The sequence below is a fragment of the Macaca nemestrina genome, chromosome 10 (assembly GCF_043159975.1).
Source record: "Macaca nemestrina isolate mMacNem1 chromosome 10, mMacNem.hap1, whole genome shotgun sequence".
Lineage (NCBI taxonomy): Eukaryota > Metazoa > Chordata > Mammalia > Primates > Cercopithecidae > Macaca > Macaca nemestrina.
Window position 1 is genome coordinate 132,405,285 of NC_092134.1, and position 17,277 is coordinate 132,422,561.

General features: G+C 44.4%; 1 long non-coding RNA gene across 5 annotated transcripts in view; it reads right to left on the reverse strand.

The window, feature by feature from the left end:
* Nucleotides 1-17,277, reverse strand: part of LOC105499885 (uncharacterized) — an 80,784-nt gene that overhangs the window by 62,788 nt on the left and 719 nt on the right. For 4 of the 5 annotated variants that reach the window (XR_011609373.1, XR_011609375.1, XR_011609372.1 and 1 more), the window contains exons 2-3: nt 14,447-14,644; nt 12,310-12,438 (exon numbers count right to left, since the gene is read on the reverse strand). This is a non-coding gene — a long non-coding RNA (uncharacterized lncRNA). The remainder of the gene's footprint in view (nt 1-12,309; nt 12,439-14,446; nt 14,645-17,277) is intronic. The other variant, XR_011609374.1, reaches the window with a different exon arrangement.

A 17,277-nucleotide genomic window follows, 5' to 3' on the forward strand; every position in this document is an offset into this window, starting at 1 on the left:
GGCGGAGCTTGCAGTGAGCTGAGATCTGAGATCGGCCACTGCACTCCAGCCTGGGCGACAGAGCAAGACTCCGTCTCAAAAAAAAAAAAAAAAATTGGACTTACAGTTCCACATGGCTGGGGAGGCCTCGGAATCATGGCGAGAGGCAAAAGGCACTTGGTACATGGCAGCGGAAGAGAAAAATGAGGAATAAGCAAAAGCAGAACCCCTTGATAAACCCATCAGATCTCATGAGACTTATTCACTATCACCAGAATAGCACGGGAAAGACGGGTCCCCATGATTCAATTACCTCCCCCTGGGTCCCTCCCACAACACATGGGAATTCTGGGAGATACAATTCAAGTTGAGATTTGGGTGGGGACACAGCAAAACCCCGTATCATCCTGCCCCAGCCCCTCCAAATCTCATGTCCTCCCATTTCAAAACCAATCATGCCTTCCCAACAGTCCCTCAAAGTCTTAACTCATTTCAGTATTAACCCCAAAGTCCACAGTCCAAAGTCTTGTGAGGAAAAGAAAGAGAGATCACACTGTTACTGTGTCTATATAGAAAGAAGTAGACATAAGAGACTCCATTTTGTTCTGTATTTGAGATGCTGTTAATCTGTAACCCTACCCCCAACCCTGTCCTTGCAAGAGACATGTGCTGTGGTGACTTAAGGTTTAACGGATTTGGGCTGTGCAGGGTGTGCTTTGTTAAACAAGTGACTGAAGGCAGCTTGCTGGTTAAAAGTCATCACCATTCTCTTAATCTGAAGTACCCAGGGACACATACACTGCAGAAGGTCGCAGGGACCTTTGCCTAGGAAAGCTAGGTATTGTCCAAGGTTTCTCCCCATGTGCTAGTCTGAAATATGGCCTCGTGGGAAGGGAAAGACCTAATCGTCCCCCAGCCTGATACCTGTGAAGGGTCTGTGCTGAGGAGGACTAGGATAAGAGGAAAGAAGGCCTCTTGGCAGTTGAGATAGAGAAAAGCATCTGTCCTCTGCCCGTCCCTGGGCAATGGAACATCTCCGTGTAAATCCCGATTGTATGTTTTGTTTACTGAGAAAGGAGAAAACCGCCTTAGGGCTGAAGGTGGGACGTGCTAGCGGCAATACTGCTCTTTTTTTGAGACGGAGTCTTGCTCTGTGCCCCAGGCTGGAGTGCAGTGGCGCGATCTCGGCTCACTGCAAGCTCCGCCTCCCGGGTTCACGCCATTCTCCTGCCTCAGCCTCCCAAGTAGCTGGGACTACAGGCGCCTGCCACCTCGCCCGGCTAATTTTTTGTATTTTTTAGTAGAGACGGGGTTTCACCGTGTTAGCCAGGATGGTCTCGATCTCCTGACCTCGTGATCCGCCCGCCTCGGCCTCCCAAAGTGCTGGGATTACAGGCTTGAGCCACCGCGCCCGGCCAATACTGCTCTTTATGCACTAAAAAGGTTTATGGAGATGTTTGCATATGCATATCAAGGCACAGCACTTTTCCTTAAACTTATTCATGTCACAGAGATCTTTATTCATATGTCTTACTGCTGACCTTCTCCCTACGATGATCCTATTATCCTGCCACTTCCCTTTTTCTAAGATGGTAAAGATAATGATCAATAAATACTGACGGAACTCAGAGTCCTCTGTATGCTGAGCGCCAGTCCCCTGGGCCCACTTTTTCTTTCTCTATACTTTGTTTCCGTGTCTCATTTCTTTTCTCAAGTCTCTCGTTCCACCTAACAAGAAACGCTCACAGGTGTGGAGGGGCAGGTCACCCCTTCAAAGTATTATTTGAGACAAGGCAAGTCCCTTCTGCCTATGAGCCTGTAAAATCAAAAGCGAACTAGTTACTTTCTAGATACAACTGGGATACAGGTATTGGGTAAATACAGCCATTCCAAATGAGAGAAATTGGCCAAAACAAAGGACTTACAGGGCCCATGCAAATCCAAAATCCAGTGGAGCGGTCAAATTTTAAAGCTCCAAAATGGTCTCCTTTGATTCCAGGTATCACATCCAGGTCATGCTGATGCAAGAGGTGGGTTCTCATGGTCTTGGGCAGCTCCACCCCTGTAGCTTTGCAGGGTACAGCCTCTCTCCTGGCTGCTCTCACAAGCTGGCATTGAGTGTCTGCAACTTTTCCATGCGCATGGCGCAAGCTGTCAGTGGAACTACCATTCTGGGGTCTGGAGGACGGTGGTCCTCTTCTCATAGCTCCACTAGGTGGTACCCCAGTAGGGACTCTGTTGGGGGCTCCAACCTCACATTTCCCTTCTGCACTGCCCTAGCAGAGGTTCTCCATGAGGGCTCTGCCCCTGCAGCAAACTTTTGCCTGGGCATCCAGGCATTTCCATACATCTTCTGAAATCTAGGCGGAGATTCCCAAACCTCAATTTTTTTTTTTTTTTTGAGATGGAGTCTGCTCTGTCGCCCAGGCTGGAGTGCAGTGGTACGATCTCAGCTCAGTGCAACCTCCGCCTCCTGGGTTCAAGTGATTCTTCTGTCTCAGCCTCCTGAGTAGCTGGCACTACAGGCACGTGCCACCACACCCAGCTAATTTTTGTATTTTTAGTAGAGACGGGGTTTCATCATGTTGGCCGGGCTGGTCTCAAACTTCTGACCTCAGTTGAGCCACCCGCTTTGACCTCCCAAAGTGTTGGGATTACAGGGGTGAGCTGAAAGGACACAAAGATAGATGTGTACCCACCCCCCACCCGCTACACCCTTGTTCTGCTCTCTAATCTTTGCACATACCAGAGATTTCGTAAGTTCTGTGAGTACCTGGTTTTCTGCACGTACCAGAGATTTTGTTTTGCACATACCAGAGATTTTGTAAGTTCTGAGGCAAGGTCACAAGACGTGTTTAAGTAAGATAAACTCTTGCTGCCATAAACCTGCTCTCCCGCCTCAAAGTTTGAACCAAAATATCAGAACTGGCCAGCGATGTCACAACAAATTGCAAAGCCTGCCAACTAAACAACGCTTGCCCCCAAACCCAGACCACTGCAGGAATTAGGTGTAGAGGAACTAGGCCTGGTATCTATTGGGAAATAGACTTTACTGAGATAAAGCCTGGAAAATATAGGTATCAGTACTTACTTGTCTTTGTAGATACTTTTTCAGGATGGACAGAAGCGTTCCCAACTAAGAGAGAAACTGCTCAGGTTGTAGCAAAGAAAATTTTGGAAGAAATCCTCCCCAGGTATGGCTTTCCCGTCCAAATAAGGTCAGACAATGGACCAGCCTTCGTTGCTAAGGTAAGTCAGGATTTGGCTTCCATTCTGGGGGCAAATTGGAAATTACATTGTGCTTATAGGCCCCAAAGCTCAGGACAGGTAGAAAGGATGAATCGGACTCTGAAGGAGACCTTAACTAAATTGACCATGGAGACTGGCGCTAATTGGGTAGTACTTCTCCCCTACGCTCTGTTCCGGGCCCGAAATACCCCTTACAGACTAGGCCTCACACCATATGAAATCATGATTGGCAGACCCCCACCCCTGGTCCCCAGTCTAAAAGATGACTTACTCAAACCTGAAACTGAAAATGTCTCTGAGCTCCTGTTCTCCTTACAAGCCTTACAGAAAATTCACCAGGAAATTTGGCCCAGACTACGAGAACTGTATGAGGCAGGACCTCCGCCGACGCCTCATCCGTTCCAGCCGGGAGACTGGGTCCTAGTCAAGCGCCACCGGCAAGAAACTCTTCAACCCAGGTGGAAAGGACCACTGCAAGTACTCCTGACTACTCCCACCGCTCTCAAAGTAGAAGGCATCGCTTCGTGGATCCACTACACACACGTCAAACCAGTGGACCCAACATCCGACCTTCTGGAGCCGTCTGGAGCACCGGTTACATGGACTATAGACAGAGCTAAGAACAATCCCTTAAAGCTAACCCTGCGCCGTCATCCCCATAGCCGTAACCATGTCTAGCTTACCTATGCTTTTATGCCTTATGCATCTGACTCTCCTCACTGCTGCGCCGTCTAATCCCTATGTCTGGAGGTTCTGGCTCTATGAGAACAAAACTCACCCCGGGGAAACCCCCCAAGCGGGTAAACTGCTAGCTAGCGCAGACTGCCCCCCCTCAGGGTGTAATACTATAGTTTACCTCAATTTCACTAGGTTCCAGATTGCCCAACCAGCAATACCCATGATCTGTTTTGAATATGATCAAACTGAATATAATTGTAAAAATTATTGGTGGCACCAGAGTGCAGGTTGCCCATATAGCTACTGTAAGACGCACTCTGTCAGATACTGGAGAGAACGACAAAGGTGGTATTTTTACAAAACTGAGTCTCCCGTCACTTACACTTGGATAATTAAAGACCCATGGGACTCTCGGTGGACAACCCCACAACATGGGGGAGTATATTACTCATCAACTAGTACCTGGCCCAGTAGCCATTTATATCTGTGGAGAGGTCTAGTCCAGATTCAACCCTTAATCCACACACAAATCCACAGGCAAGAAACCAAGCTATCACAAGACTTGCAGCCCTTCTCCTGGCTAACTCTATTACGGGAAGGGCTAGCATTCGCCAACCTCACTGGTTTAGGCGACCTGTCCTCTTGCTTTATGTGTGCAACCCTAGGAAGACCACCATTAACGGCTGTTCCTCTATCCTCCCCTCCCACAAACTATACAGGTTTTAACTCATCGATAGTCACGATACCCGATGTGGCCCTGTACCGTGACCCATACCAAGAGAAATACCCCTATTGTTATTCGGCATTTAGCAACAGCCTCTGTAACCAATCGGCTACATACCCTAATAGTCCCATATATGCTCCCCCTGGTGTGTTCTTCTGGTGTAATATGACTCTGTTAAAAACTCTGTCCAAAAGCATCTCTGACGGACAGTTGTGTATCCCTGTTACCCTAGTTCCCCGACTGACACTGCTAACCCCGGCAGAGTTCATAGGCTGGGCAGGGACCGCCCCAACTAAAACTGCGCGACATAGACGAGCAGTTTTTCTACCACTAATTGCCGGAATATCCTTAACCACCTCTGTCGTCGCAGCGGGGTTAGCAGGAGGGGCCCTACAACACTCCATGATAGAAAACGACAAGCTGTTACAACAATTCTCTGTTGCTATGGAAGACTCCACCTATTCCCTAGCCTCCCTTCAGTGGCAGCTCACCTCCCTAGCACAGGTCACCCTTCAAAACCGCAGAGCCTTAGACTTACTCACGGCTGAGAAAGGAGGTACCTATATGTTCCTCAAAGAAGAATGCTGTTTCTATATAAATGAGTCAGGGTTAGTTGAGGAAAGAGTCCAACGCCTACACGCACTAAGCTTAGAAATGAAAAAGCAACAATTCACTACAGCCGCTAACAATTGGTGGAGCTCTTCAATGTTTTCCCTTCTGGCACCCCTTTTAGGCCCCCTAATGTCTTTACTACTTCTATTCACTATAGGCCCCTGTGTGGTAAATAAAATTTTACAATTTGTCAGAGAAAGGTTTGATACCATCCAACTAATGGTCCTCCGTAGCCATCACCAGCCTCTCCTGCACCCAGAAAGTGAGGCTATATTATAAGACTCTGGAAATCCAAGATTGGACATCCAGTTACTTATGAGAAGGGGGAAATGAAAGGACACAAAGATAGATGTGTACCCGCCCCCCACCCGCTACACCCTTGTTCTGCTCTCTAATCTTTGCACATACCAGAGATTTCGTAAGTTCTGTGAGTACCTGGTTTTCTGCACGTACCAGAGATTTTGTTTTGCACATACCAGAGATTTTGTAAGTTCTGAGGCAAGGTCACAAGACGTGTTTAAGTAAGATAAACTCTTGCTGCCATAAACCTGCTCTCCCGCCTCAAAGTTTGAACCAAAATATCAGAAATGGCAGGAACCAATCATAGTTAGCCAAATCGCCTTGTTCAAACACTAGCCAATCATATATCTGATTTGTATAATAACTCTATGCCCACTTTTCTTAGACTATATAACATTGTTCGGAGCTGAGTGGGGGAGCTCTCCTGCCCGTCTCGTTTCACGAGCGAGGGAGAGTTCCAGGTTCGAACCTGTAATAAAGATCCTTGCTGCTTAGCTTTGACTCTGGACTCTGGTGGTCTTCTTCGGGGAATAAACGGTCTAGGCATAACAGAGCCACCACACCCAGCCCACACGTGGGAATTCTGGAAGATACAATGCAAGTAGAGATTTGGGTGGGGACACAGCTAAACCATCTCACTCACTCTGGTCCAGGCACACTCTGCTTACTGTTCTGACACACTGGGCACACAATCCTCCGCCTGAAGCAGATACGCACATGCCCCCTCTCTTGTTCCCTTTACATCTTTTCATAAATGCCACTTACTCTGTGAAGTCTTCCTGACCACCCTGTTAAAATTCTAAGCCCCATCTCCCAATTCTCCTGATATTTTTCCATTAAAAAAATTTTCCCACAGCAGTTCTCATCATCTGAATTCCTGTGGATTTTAGATTTTACTGATTTGTTTGTTTTCTCCCCCACTACAAAGTGAACTCCATGAGGGTAAACATTTTGTCTTGGCCGGGCGCGGTGGCTCACGCCTGTAATCCCAGCTCTCAGGGAGGCAGAGGCGGGAGGATAGCTTGAGCCCAGGAGTTCGAGACCTGCCTGGGTAATATAGCGAGACCCCGTTCTCCACCAAAAGGAAAAAAAAAAACCAAACCAAAACAACATTTTTGTCTGTTTTGTCTACAAATGGCCACTCATGACAGAAAAAAAAGTGACTGTCTTGGGGGGCCCTCAATGTATTTTTGTTGAATATTGAATAAATGGATGACTCAGATGTAGGGGGTGATCTAAAGAGAAGAGTCAAGAATGACTTCAACGTTTCTGCTTGGGCCATTGGGATTGCCACTTTCCAAACCAGGAAAGTCTAAGGGAGGAGCAGGTTTGCTGAATGTGTGATGACTGGCTATCTCCGGTGTCGTCAAGAAAAAGAACTGAGGCCGAGTGCACTGATGGGGCAATCCATTCTCTCGGACTCTGGGAACTCTTAACAGTTTCCTTAGTCAGATTTATATTTGCCACAAATATTCTCTGAAAGTTGCAAAAGGAAGAGGTTACTGTCTTCTTTCAGTTCAATACTGGGCTTGTGTCTTTGATTGATTCCCAACAATTCAGTTACTTCACAAGTCAGAAGAGGCAGAGATTAACTCTTAGCTGCAACTGGCTGCTGTCTGGTGGTGGAAAGGATAATCCTGAAGGTTATGGTTCATGGTCCTATAGGACATAAACCATTTTTGTATCCAACACAGCAATCTTACTAACATTCCTTTGTTAAATTGCCTAGAAACACCCATGCTTCTCAAATGCACTTTGAACTGATTTTGATATCTTATAGATTCTTTCATTAATTAACAAGTTGTACAAAATCTTTGACATGTATTCATTTTATATTTGCATGAGTTATGATTCTAGCTTTTTGAAAATTATATTTTAATATTACTTTTACAGAACTAAAATGCTGCCACTCAAAATGATACCTGAGCACTTACTCATTGATTAGTCCAACCTTGTAACAACATGAATTTCTCTGCTGCCAGCGCACTAATGCAGCTGGCAACTGGCTAAACTTCAGGCAGCAGAGAATGTTTAGTGCTTGCTGCTTTTTGAAAAATTTAAAATAAAGGGCTTCATAATATGCCACCCCAAAATATGTTGTTTTGGTATATTCATTTGAGCTGAAGGTACTGGAGAAATAGCTGATGCAGGAAAAGCTCTCCGATTCTCCCTTTCTACCTGAAAGCAGGTCATACAATTTTCCATGAGAAACGTGCCCTCTGTGTACAAGGAAGAGAACATTCTTATCACCACAGAAAGGGAATTGACACTGAAATAGACCTATACAAACAGTCTTACTAAAATAACCTTTAACTTCCACTGGTTCCCCCTTTATATTTCCTGGTCACTGTCCCACAATTTACTGCCATTACACGAAAAGCCCCTTTGTCTTGTCACACCCCCATAATTTATAATTCTTTGTGTAAAAAGGTATACAGTAGTTCCTTGGTATGTACCGGGTATTGGTTCTAGTTGCCACCCCCTGCATATGCAAAAATCTGAGGATGTTCAAGTCTCTTTTATAAAACGGCATAGTATTTGCATACAAGCTATGCATGTCTTCCTGTATACTTTAAAATTTTTTTGAGAGAGGGTCTTGCTGTCACTCAGGCTGGAATGCAGTGGTGTGATCTTGGCTCACTGCAACTTCTGACTCCTGGGTTCCAGCGGTTCTTGTGCCTCAGCCTGTAACTGGGATTGCAGGCATGCACTATCACACCTGGCTAATTTTTCTATTTTTAGTAGATGCAGGGTTTCACCAGTTGGACAGGCTGGTCTTGAACTCCTGGCCTTAAGCAACCCGCCTGCCTTGGCCTCCCAAAGCGCTGGGATTATAGGCATGAGTCACTGCACCTGGCCCTCCTGTATACTTCAAATCATCTTTAGATCACTTATACCTAATATAATGTAAATGCTGTGTAAGCTGTTGTTATACTGAATTGGTGTTTTATAAATTTGTATATTTGTAGTTTTTCTTTCTTTCTTTTTTTTTTTTTGAGATGGAGTTTCACTCTTGTTGCCCAGGCTGGAGTGCAATGGCGCGATCTTGGCTCACCGCAGTCTCCGCTTCACTGCAACCTCCACCTCCCAGGTTCAAGCGATTCCCCTGCCTCAGCCTCCTGAGTAGCTGGAATTACAGGCATGCGCCACCACACCCTGCTAATTTTGTATTTTTAGTACAGATGGGGTTTCTCCATGTTGGTCAGGCTAGTCTCGAATTCCTTACCTCAGGTGATCCGCCTGCCTTGGCCTCCCAAAGTGCTGGGATTACAGGCGTGAGCCACTGCGCCCGGCCTATTTTTTATTTATTTCTAAATATTTTTCATCTGAGGTTTGCTTAATCTATGGATGTGGAACCTGCAGATATGGAGGGCTGATTGCCTCTTTGGGTCTTTTCATTTTTTTTCTTGAGGCAGAGTCTCTCTCTGTCACCCAGGCTGGAATGCAGTGGCGCTGTTAACACTGGAAGGTATGCTGACAATTCTGAAGGCATTTCTATTTTTATTCCGCCAATAATTTTAAAGCTAGCTTATTAAGTTACACTTTAAGTCACGTGAACTTGAAAATTGCTTAGACTTACTTACTTAATTTATGAGTGCACTTTTACTTACAAGCCAATTTGGTAGACACAACATAAAACAGTAAGTGTACATACAAATAAACACATCTAGACATGCATACACACACATCAACAAAGATCCAATACTTTGGAACCTCAGCCATGAGATAGCAATACAAGCTTGTGGTTTTACTCCAATCTAATAGAAAATACAAGGAAGGCTCTGTACCAAAATTTCAGATAAAGCAGTCTCCATGGCAGTTTGATATTGAAAGGCTAAGCCTCCCAGTGTCCCTAGACTTCCAGGAGCACTGGGGCTAAACAGTACCAAAGGAGGGCGTCACATGTTAACCAGGCCCCCTGCTTAGAACAGCAGCACAAAAGCCTGGATACATGCAATGCCATCACACTTTCCTATTAGACAGTAAATTTCAGATTCTAAACAATTTTGGGGCCAAGCAGCATTGCAACTGTGAGATAATTTTTTTTTTTTTTTTTTTTTTGAGACCGAGTTTGGCTCTTTCGCCCAGGCTGGAGTACAGTGGTGTGATCTCAGCTCACTGCAACCTCTGCCTCCCAGGTTTGAGCGATTCTCTTGCCTCAGCCTCCTGAGTAGCTGGGACTACAGGCATGCGCCCCTACGCCTGGCTGATTTTTTTGTATTTTTAGTAGAGACAGGGTTTCACTATGTTGGTCAGTCTGATCTCAAACACCTGACATCAAATGATCCGCCTGCCTTGGCCTCCCAAAGTGCTGGGATTACAGGCATGAGCCACCGTGCTCGATCTGCAAGAGAAAATTCTAAGGAGGGTTTAATACTAGACCTTAGAACCTCTGCCAAGAGCGTCCTCTTTGGAGAGTTTGAGGTCCGCAGAACCCACAGAGCATCCTCCTGTAGGGTCCAATCTTGGAGTTCCAGACGTCTCTGGCCTTAGGTGGGTGCATCAAATGCAGGTTTCCCCTCCAAAGCATACTATGGGATTTATAAGAATAGCCAAGAACTGTAATGAGAACTGGATGCCGGGTAAGCCTTTTGTTCCTTAGCCAGTAGAGTACGACATGGGAAGAATTTAGCATATGAAAAGAAGGTTTAAGTTGCCTGAAATATGTGCAAGTTTGCTCTGAACTGCGCAGCAGGTAGAGATCATGGGCCATGCGTGGAAAAGATTAAAAAAAAGTCTTCCCCCTTTGGGGCAGGGCAATTCTTCCCATTCCCTCCTCTGCCTTCAGGCAGTACCAGGGAGTGACCCCAGCCAATTGCCCTCAATTTCAAGGAGCTACTAAGAAACAGCCACTGTAAGACTGAAAAAGAAAGAGAAGAAAAAAACATAAATAAATAAAGACCCAGATTCCGTAAGTGATCTGGGCAATGGTGGTTAGGCTTCTCCACTAGGAAACCCCTTAGTTTCACTGGCCACGGCCAGAAACCTGCAGTTGCTTCCAGGTTTAGGCACTACCCACCAAGGGTCCCAAGTTGGAAAGTCCCAAATCTGCTCCATGGATGGAGCAGGAAGGAAAGGGAGAAAAATGAATCCCAAACTTTGGGCTTACCTCTCCCTCCTGGCTGGTTTGCCAAAACATGTCAACGGTGGAGGATATCCAAGTTCTTCGCGTCTTGAACAAAGAATTGGACAAAATGCACAAACAAACCAAGGAAGGAATGAAGGGTTTTATTGAAAATGAAAGTACACTCCACAGTGTGGGAAAGGGCCTGAGCAGAGGGAGTCAGGCACTGTTACAGAGTTTTTGTGAGTTTAAATACCCTCTACTTGGGGTATGCCCTATGTAAATGAAGAGGATAAAGTAAATGAAGAGGACAAAGTCATTTATGGCATATGCCCTATGGAGAGGATATTTCCTGTTATAGCTTAAGTGTGAATTAGCCTTATGCCCCCTGCCTCCAGACGCTATTTTCCTGCCTCTGTGCAATCTCAGCTCACTGCAACCTCCATTGCCCAGGTTCAGGTGATTCTCCTGCCTCAGCCTCCTGACTAACCTGGATCACAGGCGTGAACAACCACGCCCAGCTAATTTTTGTATTTTTAGTAGAGACAGGGTTTCACCATGTTGCCCAGACTGGTCTCGAACTCCTGACCTCAGGTGATCACACCCGCCTCGGCTTCCCAATGTGCTGGGATTACAGACATGACCCACTGCGCCCAGCCTTAATCTATATTATCGTGATTCTGGTTCATTGCAACCTCTGCTGCCTCTCGGGTTCTCTGCCTCCCAAGTAGCTGGGATTAGCTAATTTGTCAGTTTAATTCTTAAACCAGCTGCAGAACCTAAGAGAGTAGAAGGAAGTTTTCCTTTCCTGTACTAGGTGTATGTTAATTTTCTGTTGTCACTGGTAGTGATTTGAGACACAACAATAAGCCACAAATTTAGTGGTTTAAAACAACACAAATGTATTATCTTACAGTTCTGTAGGTCAGAAGTCTGACATGTGGCGGCGGCTAATTCCTCCCAAATCCCAACACTTTGGGAGGTGGAGGCAGGCGGATCACCTAAGGTTAGGATTTTGAAACCAGTCTGATCAACATGGAGAAACCCAGTTTCTACTAAAAATACAAAATAAGCTGGGCCTGGTGGCGCATACCTGTAATGCCAGCTACTCGGGAGACTGAGGCAGGAGAATCGCTTGAACCCAGGAGGCGGAGGTTGCGGTGAGCTGAGATCGTGCCATTGCACTTCAGCCTGGACAACAAGAGGGAAACTCTGTCTCAAAAAAAAAAAAAAGAAAAGAAAAAAAGAAAAAGAAAAAAGGCCAGGCGTGGTGGCTCAGGCCTGTAATCATAGTACTTTGGGAGGCTGAGGCAGGCGGATTGTCTGAGCTCTGGAGGCTGAGGCAGGAGAATCTCTTGAACCCGGGAAGTGGAGGTTGCAGTGAGCCGAGATCGTGCCACTGCACTCCAGCCTGGGCTACAGAGTGAGACTCTGTTTCAAAAAAAAAACAAAAAACACCTCTACTGAAAATACAAAACTAGGCTGGGTGGGGCATGGTGGCAGGCGCCTGTAATCCCAGCTACTTGGGAAAGTGAGGCATGAGAATTGCTTGAATCTGGGAGGTCAAGGCTGCAGTGAGCTGAGGTCACACCACGGCACTCCAGCCTGGGTGACAGAGTGAGACTCAAAAAGAGTCTCAAAAAGAACATAGTAAAAATTAAAATAAATAAATAAATAAGAAAAAAAAGGAAGTCTGACATGCCTCTCACTGGGTGAAAATCAAGGTGTCAGCAGGGCTGTCTGTGTTCTTTTCTGGAAGCTCTGGGGAGGATCCATTTCCTTGCTTTTTCTGGCTTCTGAAGGCTTCCCACATTACGTGGCTTGTGGCCCCCTTCCAGTGTCAAAGACAGAAATGACAGGTTAAATACTTCTCATATCACATCACTCAACCTGTCTTTCCTGCCTTCCTTGTCTACTTTTAAGGACACTTTTGATTACACTGGGTTTGCCAAGGTAATCCATGATAATCTCCCTATTTTAAGGGCAACTGATTAACAACCTTAATTCCAATTGCAACTTTAATTTTTTTTGCCATGGAGCATAACATATTCAGAGATTTCACAGATGGGGACATCCTTGGTGGGGGGGCATTGTTCTGCTTACCACAGTTTATCAGTAGATGAGAGAGAAAACAGAGAATTTAGGGAAATCATATATACATCTCTATTTTCTGCTGAGACATCTCCACAGTGTCTTTACAGACTGATAACTAGAGCTATTTCTCTAGTTAACAAAGGCAGACTGGGCCTTCCATTTCAGGTATTTACCACGGCAAATGCCAAGCTTCTTTGTGCAAACGTTTATGTGTGTGCTAAGCATTTTAAACAGACCTTTTGCATCACTCTATTTTCACACTGTGAAGGACGTAACGTAGTTATGAGCTTTGAAGATGGACAGACCTGAATTTAAATTCCGACTCCATTACTTATTACCCCTATGAACCTTGAGCAATTTACCTAATCTTCCAGAGGTTTAATTTCCTCATCTGTAAATTAAGGATTAAAAACAGCTAGCAGAAAAGGTTATTGAGTGAGTTGAATACAATAATGCATGTGAGGCCATGAGCAGACGCTCTAAGTATATTTTGAATCGTTTTTCCCTTTAGATGTTTTCCCAGGTACCTGGCTCTCTGGGCCTAGGACACATAGTCCCAGAGGGTATAAATCTAGTACTTGGTTCCAACATGGTTTTGCTCCCTAAATACTCAAATAGTAGACAAGAAGATATACCTGAAGCCTGAAGGAGGCAAATGTAGTTTACAAGGAAGGGAATACTCTTTGTCATATAAAATAACAGTAAGTTCACTAAACTAATTAATGCATAAACTCAACTAAAATTGTGAGTTAATAAGGTTGTGATGTAAACTGAATAAAACATAAAGAGTGGTTTGTTCTATTTGGGGATCACAAAAATATATTAGTAAGGAAAATTAATAATAGCTTGTGCTATGTGTCAGGTCCCAATGTGAAGTGCTTTACAAACATCTCATTTATTTCCACCAACTACCAGGTGTTATCCCTGTTTTACTGAAAGCAAACCAAAGTTAAGGAAAGGTGCATAACTTGCCATCATTATAACTGTCTAAACTGATGAAGAGTATGTTATCGTCAAGTCTTACGCTCTTAAGGATGTGGGGGTACATCTATATCTTCTGCGGGCAATGATGGATGGAATATTGGGCTGAACCAATTAGTATGTTAATTTTAAACTTCTCCTTGAAGAAAGGATCTATGGTAGGTATTAGTAGCGAGAGATGAGAGGTATCCTCATATCTTTTAATTTCATATTCTTTTCCTATGAGAGAAGGGCAAGAATCTAGGACATTAATTCAGTTAACTAATATTTATTGGACATTTTCTATTTTCCAGGGATTACGACATATCCCTCTTCTACATTTATCATTTAGACTTCAATTTTCTTCACTGAAAATTGAGGGGCTTAGTTTTAAAGTTCTTTTTTTTTCCCCCCTTTAAATATCTAAGAGCCTATAAATCCACTCAATCTTCATTTTCTCCCAACTAGACCTAAAGTGGCATGCAGAATTACAGTGAGATACAGGTGGGCTGTATATGGTAGTTCACAGCCACAATTGGTGGTGGGGAGAGTAAAGGTTATGATTTCCTTTTTTCTCTACTTCTTCCTATCCATATTTGCATAAAAACATGGTCACACATTCTTACTTGATTACTTGTAGAAAGACACATTCCAATGATACTAACACCTTTAGGGTAAAGGACATCTCTTCCTTCACAATTTATTGCAGAATGCTGAGTTTACAGGAGAAGCTTGAGGAATGCTTAAGCAATGTTCAGTTGATATGAAAAGTTTTATTAGCTTACCTTCTAGTCTATTTGCTTTAGTTGCTGCCAAACATCGATAGCCTTTCAAATCAGGATCCTTCCTTAGAGAAGTTTGCAGGAGGGCTTCAATTTCCATACACCAGATTAAATGCTTTTCCTTCTCACCTGTTTAGGCTAATGGCCTTCAGTGTTATGCAGAGTAAAGAAATTCTGTAGCCTCCATTCAGAAGAACCATTCTGTTTGAAAAAGAAAAGGCTAATTCCAGCAGAGTCATTAAATGAAAATGAGACACTTCAGAAAAATTCAAAAAAAAAGTTGAGTATTCTTGAGGAAACGCAAATTGTTTTGCTGTTTAGACCGAGATAAGCTCTTCAAAGCCTGTTCTCAAGCTGATTTAGTCTATGAAAATGATTTCTTATGTATGGAGGTTTTCCTATAACTTTACTTTGCTGTTGATAAATTTCTTTTTTTTTTTTTTTTTTTTGAGACGGAGTCTCGCTCTGTCGCCCAGGCTGGAGTGCAGTGGCGCGATCTCGGCTCACTGCAAGTTCCGCCTCCCGGGTTCACGCCATTCTCCTGCCTCAGCCTCCCGAGTAGCTGGGACTACAGGCGCCCACAACCGCGCCCGGCTAATTTTTTGTATTTTTAGTAGAGACGGGGTTTCACCGTGGTCTCGATCTCCTGACCTTGTGATCCGCCCGCCTCGGCCTCCCAAAGTGCTGGGATTACAGGCGTGAACCACTGCGCCCGGCCAAATTTCTTTTTTATACTAAATATTTTTTGGTGGAAACTGTTTAGACCTATAACCTTAGAATACTGGCCTGACTTGGAGAAAAATGAACTTGAAAAGAATCCTGTGATATATGGAGCACACACCTTTACATATAAAAATTAAACTACTGGCCCATAATCAATATAGCTTGCCTCATGATAGATTATTCTCTGGCTAAATTTATAACAGGCACTCAACAAAAGTATCCATCGTTTATCCCCTAACATTATCTAGTAGCTGTAGAAGCTAGTGATCAAGTAAGTATGAAAAGAATCTTTAGAGGTGGAATGTAACTATATGCAGTAGCAGTAATTCTGCTCCATTTGTAAGGAGGGTGAAATGAGATATGGTCATGTATCCTCTTGGTACACAAGTTCCATAGGCTATTGAAAAACAAGTGTATACCCTCTTATATCTGCATTCCTTATTCTTGGAAGAGCTTATAAATCTTCTTTAGACACTTAACAGTTATAATTCTCCCAGGGAAACTAAGGAAGCACATGAGTCATGTTTCTTGACTTTGATGTTGTATAATCTGAAAATTATCTATAGATGCTTTTTTTTTTTCATTGGTACTAGAAAATTCCGCTTAGGCTCAATCAGTATCCATTTCTAAACTTCTGCAAGAAAAGCTTTAACTCCTTTGACAGGCCAAAAATCCAGGTGTGAATTAAACAACGAATGCTTTACTTCGTTTTCACCACTGGTTCTCCAGTCAGAATCTTTTCAATTCATCCTCAGCCAATGCCTGTCATCCACGGCCTGGCAACACACCCTTTCACCTCCTCATACCCCGTGTCTTCACTTTCCCAGTCCTTTGGCTGCCCTCCGGTTTCTTCCCTCACATACCTGTCTGACTAGTTCCCAGAAGCCTGCAGAGATTGTTCTCCGATTTTAATTTGGCTGCCACAAATAAAGAGCTTGGAGTCCAAATACTCCTCTCTCAAAGAAAAATCTAAATGGATATAATTTATAAGCAAAATAATACTTCTGTTTTTTTCTCTATAAACAAATCATGCATGGGCTTTTAAAGGAGAGAAAGAAGAGTGGATTGACAGAGAAAATAACTGTCTAGGATAGAGGTTAGGAAGACTGAGAGAGCAAGAGAAAAAGCATCAGTCCCAGTTGTTAATCCACGAGGCATCCCCCAGACCCTTCTGTAAAGGTTAATGAAGGCAGTAAGGCAGTTATCTTTGTTTTGTGCACTGATGCAATCCAAGCTTCCATGATTTAGCACATAGTAGGCGCTCTACAAATAGTTATTGAATGCTGAACGATGAGCGAATAATTAAAAACCGGTAAGTTGGTACCATAAATACAATGACAAAGGCTCCCCGATCAAATGTTTAGTGTTCCCAGAAACAGCCCTATTGTTCTACATCTCTATACTCTGGCCTTTTCCCGTTTTTGTCATTCGAACTCATATACATATTTCAATCGAAGCACACACAAATCTCTGAAATGACAAACTTAAGTGTTATCCAAAGGAAGTTATATTAGGTTGCTGCTTTGAAAATGAAGTCAACTCCTAATGGGTTAGCTGTTTCTGCAGCATTCGTTCCCGCCTTCTTGGAGTTGAGGTGAGGGATTAAACAATCAACCTTCTCCCTCCTTTCTCTCATTCTCAAAGTTTTTCTGGCCTTTTCTCTCCTTTCCTTTGCCTCATTTCCTTTCCCAGTCTATCGTTTCTCTAGGGGTCGTAGCTTTGCTGTTTCTCCTTCTCTGCCTCTTGGTCCCTTTGATCCTTTCTTTCTATCCCTTATTCCCAGCAGCTCCAGAAAACACCTTCTTTCTCCCCTTCTCACGTCACTTCCCTCCCTTCTCCCATCTCCCTCTCCTCTCCGAGACGTGCGTTCCCCACTAGAGGCCAGCACTTTGTTAGTGTTCTCCCTCCAACCGGCGAGCAGAACTCGGAGAGAAAGAAGGGGGTAAAAAAGAGGAGAAAGAGAGCGAGAGAGGAAAAAACCCCGGGGCCTGGAGCGCAGAGGCCCGGGAGCTGCGTCGCCATGGCAACGGGCGCCGGCAGGAAACGAGGGACTCGCGGGAGGGAGGGGGCGGAGGGCGACGAGGGGAGGCGGAGGGACGGGGGAGGGGTCC